This window comes from Eurosta solidaginis, chromosome 1 (genome assembly GCF_040869045.1).
Source record: "Eurosta solidaginis isolate ZX-2024a chromosome 1, ASM4086904v1, whole genome shotgun sequence".
Taxonomy (NCBI): Eukaryota; Metazoa; Arthropoda; class Insecta; order Diptera; family Tephritidae; genus Eurosta; species Eurosta solidaginis.
In genome coordinates, this window is record NC_090319.1 from 113,205,837 (window position 1) to 113,221,879 (window position 16,043).

Genomic DNA, 16,043 nt, shown 5'->3' on the forward strand with positions numbered 1-16,043 from the left:
GTAAAACATTTTTGTACAACTCCGAAGAAAGTAATTGCAGCCGTACAACATTCTGCAGCATCAACACCACATTAATTGAGACTGCGGGTTGCGCAAGGCGAATAATCACCATTCGAGTTTTTGTCGATAATGTGACGTAGTTCTCCGTTGTAAGCTCTTTCCATATTGGCGCCGTTATCGTACCCTTCTGCACAACAATCTTCAATCAAATACGGCAAATTAGATCAGCGATTTTCCGACCAGTTTTTTGGTTACAATCCACGAAAGCCAAAAACCGTTCTTGAATTGTAAAATTTGTTGCCTTCGAATTGAAATGGAGTTAGCGCAAAATGAACGTATTAAACGTGACTAGGATCACGCATAGCACCAACGATAATAGCAAAATACTTGGCTTTCTTGCCTTGATCTAATATAGTTTCCCTCACGTGCTTTGCACAAATTTCTATAAACTCGTTCTGAATGTCTGCTGCTGTTTTGAAATCCTAACTTTCTCCAAATGATCTCTAAATATTGGATCATAATGGCTAATGAGCTCTTAGATGCCCAAGAAATGTTCATTGTTTCGTTCACCAAGATATTTACTTTCGCCTTTGAAAGCTAGGCCTCTTTGACCCAAAAATAAAATAGTGCCCAAAATTCTATATAAAATTTCTTTCCACTTTTGAGTTTCAGTGATTAGCTGTTCATTGATAAGTGTATCAATTGTAGCCTCCTTTTGAATTAGATTAGATAACGATCGCCATTGAATATAACATTTAATGTAATCTTGAGTATTTTCGTGTGATGGCAGTTTATCGTATAGCTTTTTCCATCCCTGGAATTTCGAATATCCACAGAACAAATTTTAGGTCGATTTAAATTATTGCTGCTTAACAGACGATAATGGTAGGCAATAAAAAGTATTGCTACTGGCACTCAACACCAACCAGTCATGCTCCACTTTCCCTCCATTTGGCAAGATTCTGTTTAACAATGAGGTAGGAAATGCCTCGTCATGACAATCACGTGGAAAAATAACAGGACACTTTTGATGACCCGACGAATTATTTCGTTGACTTCTTCAAATCGCAAAAACTCATTATTGACGGTACCGATATCGAAGTCGTTTAAATAATCTGGACTTTGATACAGAGTTTGTGGTATTGTTGGAAGACTTTTTGAACATGAATCTTCATCAGTGTCACCAAGAAAGCTTTACGATTTCGGATTCATGTAAACATATATTTTTGTTTGATGTTTTTATTGTCTCCTCAGACTCAGGCAAAAAATCATTATCAATATTCGTTGCTTTTGTAATTCGGCTTAAAATTTGTACATGGAACAGCTAAAGACTCTCCTGAATTAAAAAAAAATATCTTAGTACCTCTAAATCGCGGGCCCCCTGAGAAACCCGGGCCCGGGAAATCCTCCATCACCCCCCCCCCTCTCGTCGGGCCTGATGGAACTAGTGCATCTTTGACGGATTTTGGGTCTAGTAAGAAAGATCGGTGTTCCCTTCGTTCATCTGAATTGCTGGCTGCAATCTAAAATTCCAACAAAGAAGAATTTTTTCTCAAGGTCATTCAGTTTTCGCCAACGCGTAAAAATCATAAATCTTTTTTTCGAATTAAATTGTCGTATACAAAATAACCTGGCTAGGCCACTCTGACATAATCGGTTTAAGGGCTAGCCGGGGGAGATCTCATCGGCAGCGTCTGTACACCTCTAGGTGCGGCTGCAAGCGGGCGTCTGTCTTGGAGCAAGCGGCTCGCTATATAAACGTGCAAGTAATATTTTCACCCCCGCTGAGCGGGTTGTGCACTGGGCTTAGGACCCGCCACGTAAAACTATACTCCAATGAAATATAACAAAAAGTCTCGGATAAATACACTCTCTATTGATGACTACCATGGCAAACGTTTGAAGGACAATGAATTGAGGGCATGCACCTGGAACGTCCGCTCCCTGAATGGACTTTGGGTAGATGCCCGGCTGGTTGATGTCCTCGTCAAAGCAAAATCTGACATCACCGCCATCCAAGGAATGCGTTGGAAGAAGCAAGGAAGAAAGAAGATCAAAAATTGAGACATCTATTGGAGTGGCCATACGAATAAGCGCAGTTTCGGCGTCGGATTCGTGGTGGGAGAGAGACTTTGTCGCCAAGTGCTGACGTTCACGCCTGTGGACGAGCGTCTCGCCACTATCCGAATAAAAGCAAAATTTTTTAATATATCATTCGTCTGCGCCCATGCGCCGACTGAGGAGAAAGACGATGAGGTGAAAGACACTTTTTATGAACAATTAGAACGCACATACGGGCGCTGCCCCCGTCATGATATAAAAGTCGTGCTTGGCGACTTTAACGCCAGGGTAGGCAAAGAAGGTGTTTTTGGCCCTATAATCGGAAAGTTCAGCCTACACAATGAAACTTTTCCTAACGGACTGAGGCTGATTGACTTTGCCGGTGCTCGAAACATGGTCATATCCAGCACGAGGTTCATGCATAAAAAGATATATCAAGCTATATAGCTGTCTCCTGATCGAAATACTCGCAATCAGATCGATCACGTTGTGATAGACGGACGGCATGCCTCCAGTATTTTAGATGTGCGCACGATCCGAGGACCTAACATCGACTCGGACCATTATCTAGTTGCAGCCAAAATACGCACCGCCTCAACGCGGCTAAAACCAAGGAACAAAAAACACAAGGAAAGCTAGACGTCGAAAAGCTTCAATCACAACAGACTGCCAACGATTTCGCAACTCGACTCTTACACCTGCTCTCTGAGAGCACAACTCATCCTGAAGGAATACAGGAGCAGTGGGAGCATATCTCCAAAGCACTTCGTATTGCCGCCGAGGAAAAAATTGGTTACCGGCGGCCGCGAAAAAACAACTGGTACGATGAAGAATGCCGCGTTGCAACCGAAAGAAAAGACGCTGCCTACAGGGCTACGTTAAAAACGAGCGCGACAAGAGGAGTGCAAGAAAAAAAAGAAGAAAAAAGCAGAAGCAGAAAGGCGTAAGTGCGAGGAGCTTGAGCTGCTAGCCACCAGGAATAACGCCCGAAAATTTTACTAAAAAATATGGCGACAGACGGAAGGTTTTAAGACCGGGGCAAACTCCTGTAGGAACGAAAACGGCGACCTTGTAACTGATGTCCAGCGAGTGCTTAGATTATGGAGGGAATGCTTCTCTGCTCTCCTAAATAGAGGCAGCAATTCACCGCGCAGAGATGAACAACCCGATACCGCAATCAATGATGATGGAATATATGTCCCCCGCCCGATATGACGAAGTTAGAATAGCAATAACCAGATTGAAAAACAACAAGGCCGTGGGCGCTGATGGGTTGCCTGCGCAGCTATTCAAGTACGATGGCAAGGAGTTGGTAAGGCGCATGCAGCAGCTTCTTAGCAAAATATGGGCGGACGAGTGCATGCCCGACGATTGGAACCTAAATGTTCTTTGCCCAGTCCACAAGAAGGGGGATACTGCAAAATGCACCAAGTATCGTGGAATCAGCCTTCTTAATATCGCATATAAGGTCCTTTCAAGTGTATTGTGCGAAAGATTGAAGCCCACCGTGAACCGGCTGATTGGACCTTATCAGTGCGGCTTCAGACCTGGTAAATCTACCATCGACCAAGTTTTCACAATGCGCCAAATCTTGGAAAAAACCCGTGAAAAGAGAATCGACACACATCACCTCTTCGTCGACTTTAGAGCCGCCTTCGACAGCACGAAAAGGAGCTGCCTATATGCCGCTATATCTGAATTTGGTTTCCCCGCAAAACTTTTACGGCTGTGCGAAATGACGTTGAGCAACACCATCAGCTCCAGACTGGAAAAAGAAGCGGTAAAGATGGGCTTGATGATGAATGAGGATAAAATGAAGTACCTGCTGTCATCGAGCAAAGAGTCAGCGCGTATGCGCCTCGGCAACCACGCTACTGTTGCCAGCCATAATTTCGAAATAGTAAAAGACTTCGTTTATTTGGGAACCAGCATCAACACTAGCAACAACATCAGCACTGAAATCCAGCGAAGAATCAATCTTGCCAATAAATGCTACTTTGGACTAGGTAGGCAATTGAAAAGTAAAGTCCTCTCTCGGCGAACCAAAATCATACTCTACAAGTCACTTATCGTACCCGTCCTGCTATATGGGGCAGAAGCATGGACCATGACAACAGCAGTTGAAGCGGCTTTGGGAGTGTTCGAGAGAAAAGTTTTTCGAAAGATTTATGTACCTCTACGCGTTGTCGATGGCCAGTACCGAAGAAGATTTAATGATGAGCTGTACGAGCTATACGCAGACATCAACATAGTGCAGCGAATTAAAACGCAGCGGCTGCGCTGGCTAGGCCATGTTATGCGAATGAAAGATAATGCTCCGATAGGTGGCGCATGGATTGATTTATTTGTTGTTCGATTTGGCTCATATATTACATACATGAACAGAATGCGACCTATGAAAAAAATCGCCGCTAGGTGGCGCAGGTATCGAGATATTCATATTTGGAACAAATATTACATACAGTCCTGTAGAAGTGACATCGATTAAAGTCTTTGGAAGGATTATGTTTTGAGGACTTACATTGTAACAAATGGGCAGGAAAGAGTCCTTGTAATAATGAGTAACTAAATAAACTAAATAGAGTGAGAAGTAATAGGCAATTAAATAAAGACTAAAAACTTTAAAATAAAATAATTTAAAAAAAAGTTTGAATTAAACGGTTTTATTGAAAACAATAGTTACATGAAGTAATAATAATACTAAAAGCTAGAAAATAATTAGGGCCTAGGTACTAGTCATCACACTCCTCATCAATCTAAGGCGTTGATCAGAGAATTAAATAAAAGCGTCCTATTTGATGTAGATAGTTCCCGTCCATGCATCATAGAAACCCTAGCCCACGATGTACATATGTGCAAGCTCGTGTTGTTGTTGTTGTGTTAACAGTGCTCGCTTATGGTTCGAACAGATAGAACAAGTTACTTATTTGGCGGACAAGGAAGAAACTGATAGGAGAGTTGGCTGTGCTATTTTAATGGTAAACCCCAGATAGGCTACAGATGTCGCATTCGTTATACTCTGCCATTTTTCTACTTTTCACATACTTTAACCACGTCACATATGTTGCACTTTATTTTTTATTACTGGTACGCGAGCTAATTGTCGATACTTATGCAATGAAGATTTTCATATAAATGCTTTCTACGCAATCTTATGCATGCCAGTAACATCGCCACACTCACGCAAGATATTGCGTTTGTAAATCTGAAGGAACTTCATACTTGGCAATTGAAGTTTACAAAATTTCGCGAAATACTGTTATAAACTTTCTCACCAGACAAGAAAAATACTCATATTCATTTGTTAAATTGCAGTTTTTAACTGTGAAAACTGTTAGAAAAGTACCAACGAGTGGGAAAAATAATTTCACTTGCAAAGTTTGACAGCACCCTTAACCAAAGCAAACGTCAAATACTTCTTCTTATGCTTTGCCTGCAACAAAAATTGGGAGTTGGCTACTTCTTCATGTCAGATGGCGCCAGTGTCGCTCAATCTGCCGTTCTCCATAAAAATACGTGTAATCTACTCATAATGCATAAGATTGTGTTAAACGCATCTATATGAAAAACTGCTTAATATTATTGTTGCCGAATGTACTTCATTTTTAACAGGCCAAGCACATATCGCTAGCAACGCTTCCCAAGGCAGTTGGTTCTATGTACCGGAGCGACTCGGGATTTTTCCCGACCAAGGACTGCCATTTCAGTGTAACTCCATTTAATTTGTAGCGTCCCTCCCATTAATTGTCATCCTCCCAGCAGCTCCTTGCAGCGGGACTGCTCCATATTCTCTTGCTCCAGGAAGGTGTCGAACCCAATCCGGGTCCGTCTCCTGACCCCGGTCCTGAGAAATGTTTTTGCTGCATCACCCGGAAAATAATCTTTTTAGGACGGTCATACTCTGTTCAGTGTGTCTTGCGTAAGGGATGGTTTCAACGGACAGGTTGTTCTGGGCTTCATCCAAAAACCCGACGTCCACGTAACTTTTATAAATCTTTTGTGGCTCCTTGCTGTTCACGCCCAAGGGCGTCCTGTTGTCCACGCCTTATCGCCCCCCCCCCCATTACCTTCCAGCAGCTCCACTGCTCAGCAAGCCACAACAAGTACCCGCTGCTGCTCGCTCCCCACGGCGCCAACAACTCAAACGGCTGCTACTATTCATAACTACTATCTCCGTAGTAGAGTCGGTAGCAATGCCGAGCATCAGCCCTTGCCCCCGTCTTCTTCCCCCTCTTTTCCGGCAGCAACCGTGTAGGTCAGGGAAACAGACTCTTAGTCCCTACCCCCGTTTGCACCGTTTGCCAGCACAGAATATATATGCGACATCCGTCCAATGCAGCTCCTGCCTTGGGCGTGCCACTTTCTTAGATGTTTTAGTCTCCGCGATGGCAACCCCCCGACGGGTTTCATTGCGCCATGTTGCCAGGTCGCTAACCCAATTACACCGGGTACCCCAATGCTTACCTAAAGACGTACAGTCCCAGGGCCACAACAGCAGTTGCGTCTTAGCCTTTCACAACCCAGGCGTAGTCACCCATCTCTCACTCCTAGAGTGACTTCAGAATTCTGCAGTCAAACTGTAATGGATTAACTGGGAAGATCACGGAGATAGTCGATTTCATGAAGCGGCACAACATCCGCATCGGCGCGAATCAAGAGACTAAAATCACAGCAAGATCTGCTCTGCAGATCTGTACTGGGTATAATGTCCACAGAAAAGATCGAGAGAGCGGAAATAGAGGCAGCCTCGCGTTTACCTTACACCACTCAGTGCAATATCATTTATTTGATCCCTTCATCGGCCGCAGTGACAGTGCCTTAGAACGTCAAAGCTTATCTGTCCGGTCAGGCGATGCAAACCTAGAAATCATCAACATCTACATCCCTCCTCCACCTGTAGCCCCAGTGCATACCGCCCTAACATTAGCGCCTTACTCACTGGCAATAATCGCATTATTTTAGGCGACTTCAATGCCCATCACGATCTATGGCATTCAAACTTGCAGTCAGACAGTAGGGGTGAGATGTTGGCGGATCAAATAGAAGAAACGACGTTCTGCACAATAAACGGAGATGCCCCCACACGTATGGTAGGAAGCTGTCACAGTTCGCCGGATATATCTATCGTGAGCGAAGGACTCGTAAACTGCGTCAACTGGCAGCCGATGGTAACATTGGCATCCGACCACCTGCCTATACTTATTTCGCTCGAGCCTACCGCCGACTTCATTGTCACAGAAAAACGCACTTTCATAAACTTTAAAAAAGGAAAGTGGGACGAATACAAATCCTCCCCCCCCCCCCCCCCCCCCAATCCCGACTGATGCTCGCCAAGAGGAGCGTGCTTTCCGCAAGGTCATTGAATCCGCCTCAGCTCGCTTCATTCCGGCCGATAGAATTCCCGATATTCGGTCTCACTTTCCGGCGGAGTCCGAAAATTTAGCGAGAGAAGGTGACCTTATAAGACAGCTCGATCCCGGCGACCCCCAAATAAGGGATATAAACCAACGCATCATATTGCTTGTGGATGAACACAAGCAGACAAAATGGGAGGAGTACCTGAGCGTTTGTAACCTCCCTGCCGGTGTAGGTAAACTTTGGTCCACCGTAAAGTCCCTATCGAATCCGTCTAAGCACAATGACAAAATTTCCATCGCCTTTGGCGATAAAGTGCTGTCGGACGCGAAAAATGCGCGAGCGCTTTCTGCCGACAATATATAATGCATTCTATGGTCGACAAAGATAGGCGGAGGGCCAACAGACACGCACATAAGCATAAATTCAGCGCGTACCCAATTACCATCACCGCCAAAGAGGTTGAGGATGCCATCGGTCATGCTAAACCATCCAAAGCAGTGGGCCCAGACGGCATAGACATGCCGATGCTTAAAAGCCTAGGGAAAGAGGGTTTCAAATATTTAGCGCATGTCTTCAACTTGTCTCTTTCCACCTTTGTTATTCCTGAAAAATGGAAAATGGCCAAGGTGGTCCCGCTACTAAAGCCTGGGAAACCAGCTAACATAGGAGAGTTCTATCGCCCGATATCTCTCCTATCGCCAGTAGCCAAGACGCTTGAAGCTATTTTGCTCCCCTACTTTAAAGCAAATTTGCTGCTAGCCTGTCATCAGCATGGCTTTAGAAAAATCCATAGCACCACCACCGCGCTAAATGCCATTATAAATTGTGGTTCAAATCAGAAGCCCCACCATAGAACAGTACTCGAAGCGCTAGACCTATCAAAAGCTTTTGATACGGTCAACCATGACACGTTACTGCAAGACTTGGAAGGGTCTACCCTTCCCCCGTGTCTTAAAAGGCGGGCCGCAAATTATCTGGGTGGTCGGCAGGCATTGGTGCAATTCTGAAACGAAACATCAAAGCCAAGAAGAATTAAACAAGGGGTTGTTTAATTTTAACATATCAAAACTACCTTCGCCACCGGAAGGAGTTACTATCGTTTCTTACGCCGATGACTGCACAATAATGGCCACAGGCCCGAGCCCACAGATCGATGAGCTTTGCAACAGAATTAACGGCTACCTCCCTGATCTCTCCAGTTTTTTCGCCTCGTGAAACATGGCATCATCACCGACTAAATCATCCGCGACCTTATTTGCATCTTGGACATCCTAAATGTCGACCATTTTGAACATCCACGTCGATGGCACTACGGTACCGACTGTCCTACACCCCAAAAATCTTGGGTGTGACGTTTGATCAGGATCTACATTTTGGTGAGCATGCAGCCGCAATTGTACCGAAAATCCAGAGCCGTAATAAAATCCTCAAATCTCTTGCTGGCAGTACTTGGGGAAAAGATAAAGAAACGCTCATTACTACTTACAAAGCAATTGGCCAGCCGATTGTATGCTACGCGACCCCTATATCGTCGCCAATCCTTAAAACTACTCACTGGAAGAAGCTACAGGCCTGCCAAAATACTGCTCTCAGAATCGCCACGGGCTGTCTTCTTATGTCCCCAGAGCACCATCTACATAATGAGGCGCGAATACTCCCCATCAGGGAGAGAAATCAGATGCTAACCAAACAGTTCCTGTTGAATACCCAGAAACCTGGGCATCCTAACAGGTATCTGATTGATAAGCCAACACCGCCTAGGCGCTTAAGGAGTCATCTCCGTAAGCATTATGAGGAAATACGGCACCTGAGAACTCAGCCGTATGAAGCCAAAAGACACAAGCAGGTCCTCAGTGAATTCCACAAACAGGCGTGGAACCTTTATGCCGGGAATTGCCCGGTGAATACAGTAATTAAAGAAAAGTATCCAAAACTCGCGGAAGAGGAACGCATACTCCCCAGGGAAACGCATGTCACTCTTGCTCAACCTCGTTCTGGATACTGTAACAGGTTAAACTCTTACCTATCCAGAATCAACCCCGACATACAAAATGTATGCCCCGCTTGCAATGTGTCCCCACATGACAACAACCATCGCTTCAATTGTAATGTGGAACCAACGCCTCTAACACCCCTTTCCTTATGGTCCACCCATGTTGAAAGGGCAAGTTTCCTTGGAATCCCGTTAGAGGATATTGATGAAAATTTGTGATCGGCCGCACCTATTGGTTGGGGCGAAGCACTGCTACAACAACAACATCGCTAGCAATCTCCAAATTGTAGAATTAAAGAGGCATTGATATAAAAAAAGCGTTCGCAAAGATATTTCTTATTATATTTGTTTGCGATCGTTTATAAAATCGTTTATATCAAAACCACACCCACGGTTTTAAAACTATCACGTCAATTTTTATTAGATTTTGGGTTATAAGAGAAATATATGTACAGATGTCTCCGAGTTATATCTACCGAAATGTTTCTGTCATCACTGGGTCAAAAAATGGGCGTAGCCCATCCGTTTCCAAAACTGGTTTACTTACATATATTCTTGTTATGAATACACTTTTTATTTAAGACAGCATTCGCGTAAAGTGGTTTTTTCCAATATATAGCGTACTATATACGCCAAAGAACCCTTTACAAATATTTTATATAATAGTTTCATTCTTTATGACAAGGTTAATCAGTTTATCGAGATCTCTTTGAACGGGTATATAGTTTTGAATAATATCTAAAAAATTGATATTTTCAGAAGTGTGCGGTCTTACTCTCCTTCTTAAATATTTGAATAATGCAGAAGCAATTTCCAACTACACGAACCTTTTCTATGTTTGTGGGAAGATTATAACTCTCACTCGAGAATAATTGATGTTTCGGACTCGCTCTTTGCCATAAAAAAGACTGTTCTATCTTCTCTTAATAATTAAAAAATTATATTTATACGTTTAATCTATTGTATTTTGTGAATCTATATTTCTCAGCTGATGAGTTTCTCTGTAGCTGAGCGGTTTTAGATCTCGGCGCTTAAGAAGCCACTGCCTCCCAAAGACTCGGTAACAAAAAAATTATAAATAACACATAAACAAGAATTAGGATGTATGAATTAAATGATGAAAACAAAAACAAAAACAGGATTAGCCTAGTTTCATCGGGCCACTTGAGAGCTGTGCGCTGCCAAAAAAAATAAAAGAAACAAAAATCAGGGCTAGATATGGGTACTATAATTGTATTATTTAATAAATAATCAGGTTTATGATGTTTTCCAAAATTTTAGATTTAGCTCATAAGATATTAAATTTCAATAAGATATGTACCTACCTCAAGTATAGATTAGATTTCTCAAGGAGAAGTGCAGGACATTAAAAAAGTTTAGTATAGCCCTAAAGTATCGATTAAAAAATTTTACCAAACATAAGCCAACACAGACGCTATACGTGTGACCATATCGTGTGCGTAAGTTGAAAAGCAATAACTTTGTTGTATGCATAAAAAGAGTATTTTCTCAGTAAGAGGTGAGTGTTTTGCTTTTGCAGTGAACACAAACGCCCCACATATGGATATGTAACTTAAATGTTCTCATTTGTTGGAAATACAGAGCTAGAGACAGCAAACATGATCAAATGACTAATTTTCATTTCTGATAAACAATAAAGCACGTGATAAAAGTATTTAGGTTTTTATTTTTTGTAACATTATTGGGGTGTTTCATTTGAAAATTAAAAAAAAAAATTTATAAACTAGAATTTAATTAGATAAAATAAAATTAAATTAAACCAAATAAAATAAAATGAAATAAAAAAAAAAAAAAATAAAATAAAATAAGAAGGAACAAAACAATAAAACTATATAAACTGAGCACGAGTTTATATATAGTACGCAAACAATCTTCTGCAGTGAAGATGGTACAATACCAGCAACAAAAAGCACGTCTAGTACAAATTAATGTAAAGACAGAATGTCTCAAATTGTGCAAAAGCGTGAAAATGGGATAAAACTGAAATTAGCCAAAAAAGCAAATGCAACACAATAGCCCAATGGTTAGGCGGTTGTGATTTCAGCAGTTTGACCGCGGTTCGATCCCCGGTGAAACCTGTTGAAATAAAATAAACATTACGAAATTGCCTGACGATGATGACGTGGCGGTTTTCGAAATGGTACCATCGCAATATGCCAGTAAATGTTTCCTTCTTTTCAGTTTTTTGCAATAAAACCAAAAATAATAATTGAATAACAATTATTATTTACCGGTGTTAAGCTCATTAATTCTTAACAAGTAAAGGTGTCTAAGTTCGGGTGTAACCGAACATTACATACTCAGCGTGAGCTTCAATTATACATTTCATTTCAGATAAGTTACTTTTCGACATAACACGTGGCACCGCCCGTTTAAAAAAAAAATGTCTCCCATTTCCTCTTACAGTAAAACTTGATAAGTCAAATATCATTGATTTAAAACTATTTTTTGCTAAGTTATAGCTTATTATTCTAGTCTACGACCCTTTTAAACTTGTTTTATATTTAAGTTGCCGTGGTCTTTAACCGATCCCGTCCATTTTTACTAGAAATATTTTCTGCTATAAGGAAAATAAGTGTACACAATTTCATTACGATATGTTAATTTTTCTTCGAGTTATGGCTACCGAAACATAGAAAATTGCTTAGTCATAAAAGGGGCGGTGCCAAGCCCATTTTTTCAATTTGACGTATTTCCTATTTACTGTTATAAATCCACTTGATATAAAGCTCTTTTTTGCAAAGATATAGCTTATTTTATTCATCCACGACCCTTTTAAAAACCTTTTACATAAAAGTGGGCGTGGTCTTTAACCGATTCCGTCCATTTTTACTAGAAATATTTCCTGCTATAAGAAAAATATGTGTACCCAATTTTGTTACGATATGTAAATTTTTCTTCGAGTTATGGCTCCCGAAACATAGAAAATTGATTAGTCATAAAAGGGGCGGTGCCACTCCTATTTTTTTAAATTTGACGCATTTCCTATTTACTGTTATAAATCCACTTGGGAAATGAAATACCATTGATATAAAGCTCTTTTTTGCAAAGATATAGCTTATTTTATTCGTCCACGACCCTTTTAACAATCTTTTATATTAAAGTGGGCGTGGTCCTTAACCGATTTCGTTCGTTTTTCTTCAAAGCATTCCTTCTAGTAAAGGCAACCTCTCTACCGAATTTTGTTACGATAGGTTAAACGCTTTTTGATTTATGTTTAATAATATTTGTAAGATTGATTTTATCACAAGTGGGCGGTGCCACACCCATTTCAAAAAATATTTTCAAATTTTTATCAAGAGTCTCAACATCAGTCCACACGTCAGATTTCAACATTCTTGGTGTATTATTTACTAAATAATCAGGTTTTTGTGTTTTCCAAAATGTTATATATGTAAAAAGTGGGCGTGGTTGTCGTCCGATTTCGCTTATTTTCAATACCAATCTATTCTGGGTCCAGATAAGCTCGTGTGCCAAATACTTACTCAAGTTATAGTGTTAACGGGCAGAGGGACGGACATGGCTCAAACAATTTTTTTTTTAATTCTGATGATTTTGATATATGTGAGTCTATATCTATCTCGATTCCATTATACCTGTAAAACCAATCGTTATCCAGTCAAGGTTAATATACTCTGTGTGCAAAGCACGCTGAGTATAAAAATCTTAAGTAAAATTGAACACACCCTTAAACATACAAACATAAAACAAAATAAACTAACATAAAATAACAAAAAAAAAACAAAATAAAATAAAATAAAACAAGTAAGGACGGGACTCTCTTCGGCTGTGCCGAAGACTTCATACCTTTCATGAATGGGGCTGAACAATAATCTTATCCCGTTCGTAATCTCCAAATAATCGGATGTATAAAATAAGAAATATATAGTGAACAGTTGTACATACCTATACGATTTTTAAGATAAATATAAAATAAAAATGGCAAAAAACCCCCTTATGTGAACGATCGGTTGTATGGGATATATATTATATATAGCTCCGATGGAAATGATTTTTACAGGAAATCTTCTGTGATATATTAGAATATATATCACCAAGTTTCAAGTTTTTATATTGGAAACTAAGGGAGAAATGGCTAAAAATCTTTCTATCTGAACGATCGGTTGTATGGGATATATATATTATATATAGCTCCGATCGAAATGATTTTTTCATGAACTCGTCTATGATATATTAGAATAAATATCACCAAGGGTAACGTTTTTATATTGGAAACTAAGGGAAAAATGGCTAAAAATATTTCTATCTTAAAAATTGGTTGTATGGGATATATACTATATATAGCTCCGATCAAAGTGATTTTTTCAGAAAATCTTCTATGATATATTAAAATATATATCACCGAGTTTCACGTTTATACTTTCTAATTAAGGGAGAAATGGCCAAGCATCTTTCTATCTGAACGATCGGTTGTATGGGATATAACTATATATAGCTTCGATCAAAGTGTTTTTTTCAGGATATCTTCTATGATATATTAGGGTATATATCACCGAGTTTGACGTTTATACTTTCTAAATTTGCGGCAGGAATGACCAAAATCGTCTTATCTGAACGATCGGTTGTATGGGAGATATTTGTTATAGTGGTCCGATCCTACCGGATCCGACAAATGTCTAATATAATACAAGAATACATCCTTCTGCGAAATTTCATTGAGATATCTCAAAATTTGAGGGACTAGTTTGCGTTCAAACAGACAGACGGACGGACAGACGGACGGACGGGCAGACGGACACGGCTATATCAACTCAGTTCGTCGCCCTGATCAATTCGGTATACTTAATGGTGAGTCTTTCTTCTATATTTCTCAACGTTACAAACAGCAAAGGAATGGCAATCAAGGGAAATGAAAGAAAAGGAAAGGAAAGGAAATAATGGGAAATGTAGGGAAAGAAAAGAAAAAAGGAAAGCAGAGAAAAGGAAAGGAAAAGGAGAAAGGAGAGATTACGGTGTGTTCTATGTGTGGTAGTTAGTGACCGCTGCAGTGGTTGAAATTTAACCATTTGGCAAACTCTAGTAATATATGAAGTTTGTTAAATATCATCATGTTTCTTTTTCTTATATGATCAATTCTTTCTTTGCAAAACCGCGTATACGTTTGTAAGTATTGAGCCGAATAAAAATTGCAAACCCGCCTTCGATGCACTGATTTTAAATATCTCTTTTATTACACTATTCTTATAGAAACTAAAAATGTTTTTGGAAAGATATTCAAATGTTGGAATTTATCCCTTAACGTACAGATTGGTTTTAAGGTAAATCAGTTTTTAAGTTTTCCTGTAAAATGTATGTACCAGCGCCGCTTTGCAGAAGTGCTGTGCATGGTTGTGCACTTTCAACGATGATATGCATCGGCGTACATAATGTCCTTAAAATAAACTAAACGAGGCTTCAGACAAGCCGACCATTTATCTTGCAAGTTATTTAACGTGGAAAAGTTAGAAGGGGGAGACCTCCTCTGAGTTGGGAAAGACAGTTGAAGGAAGACGTGATCCTCGTGATACAAATTGTTCAATTAGAGAGAAATATGGATAACTGGCGTAATTTGCTACGTAGCGGCTGAATTTATATAGATGGCTATTTGTTAAAAATGTATATAAGAAGCAATATATGTATATAAATAAAAGGACGTGAAAACTTCATCTCATATTTAGACTTCTCACCATATATGGTTTATGAAGCTTAGCTCTTTTATTTATTATTCCTTTTGTTCACAACTTTTGAAAACGACAAACACCCCGTTATGTTGATTGGTTGATTGTTGTCTAATAATTGAATAATGGTTGGTACGATGACAGCGATCATCTATGGAGGAGCATGCTTCACAGGCTGAACACACAGAAATTTCTGACAAATCAGATTGCTCGGGCAGTTCTTCCGTTTCCGATGCAGTTAAAGTTTCGGAAGAATCGAAGTCTGACGCAATAGAAGCTTCAGAATCACTAAACTCATACAAATCGTCCATAATGAAATTATGTGTATACTTTTTGATAAGAGCGTAGAGTAATTATTGTTCCTATATCAGTTGCTTATGAGCACATCAAACAGTTGCAGGTTAATGCTTCCAATCCGTTAGTGAAAATGATCTTTGACTGCTTCAGGAAAATGAATTTTATGCTGACAATCGGAAAACTTTTGGAATGTGTACTATTTTAGGCATTTGCTTAAATTATATTAAGAAAGTGTGCTTGGATTCAATGGAATAAAAAAGTCAACAGCGCAGCGTGTTAAGAATAAATCGGTCTGAAACTAAGATAAGATGGAAAACCCAACCAATATTATCTAGTATTGAAAAATTTGGCAACGCGTTCGCTCTAATTGCACAAAGTATACTAAAATATGGTATAGGCGTATGGATGTGCCAAAGTAATAAAATCAGATTTTTTAACATGTAATCCAAGAATTGAAGATATTTGGAAAATTTCTTAACCCCATTCGTGAGAAAAATTACACCACTTTCCAGTTCTTTGCACCTTTATATTTTTTTTTATCACTATGTACGTTATTAAATTTTGTAGGCTTGTCCGATTTTTTTTTAGGCAAAGGAAAAACCGGATGCCTCCAATTTGTTCAAAGTTTCGCTTAC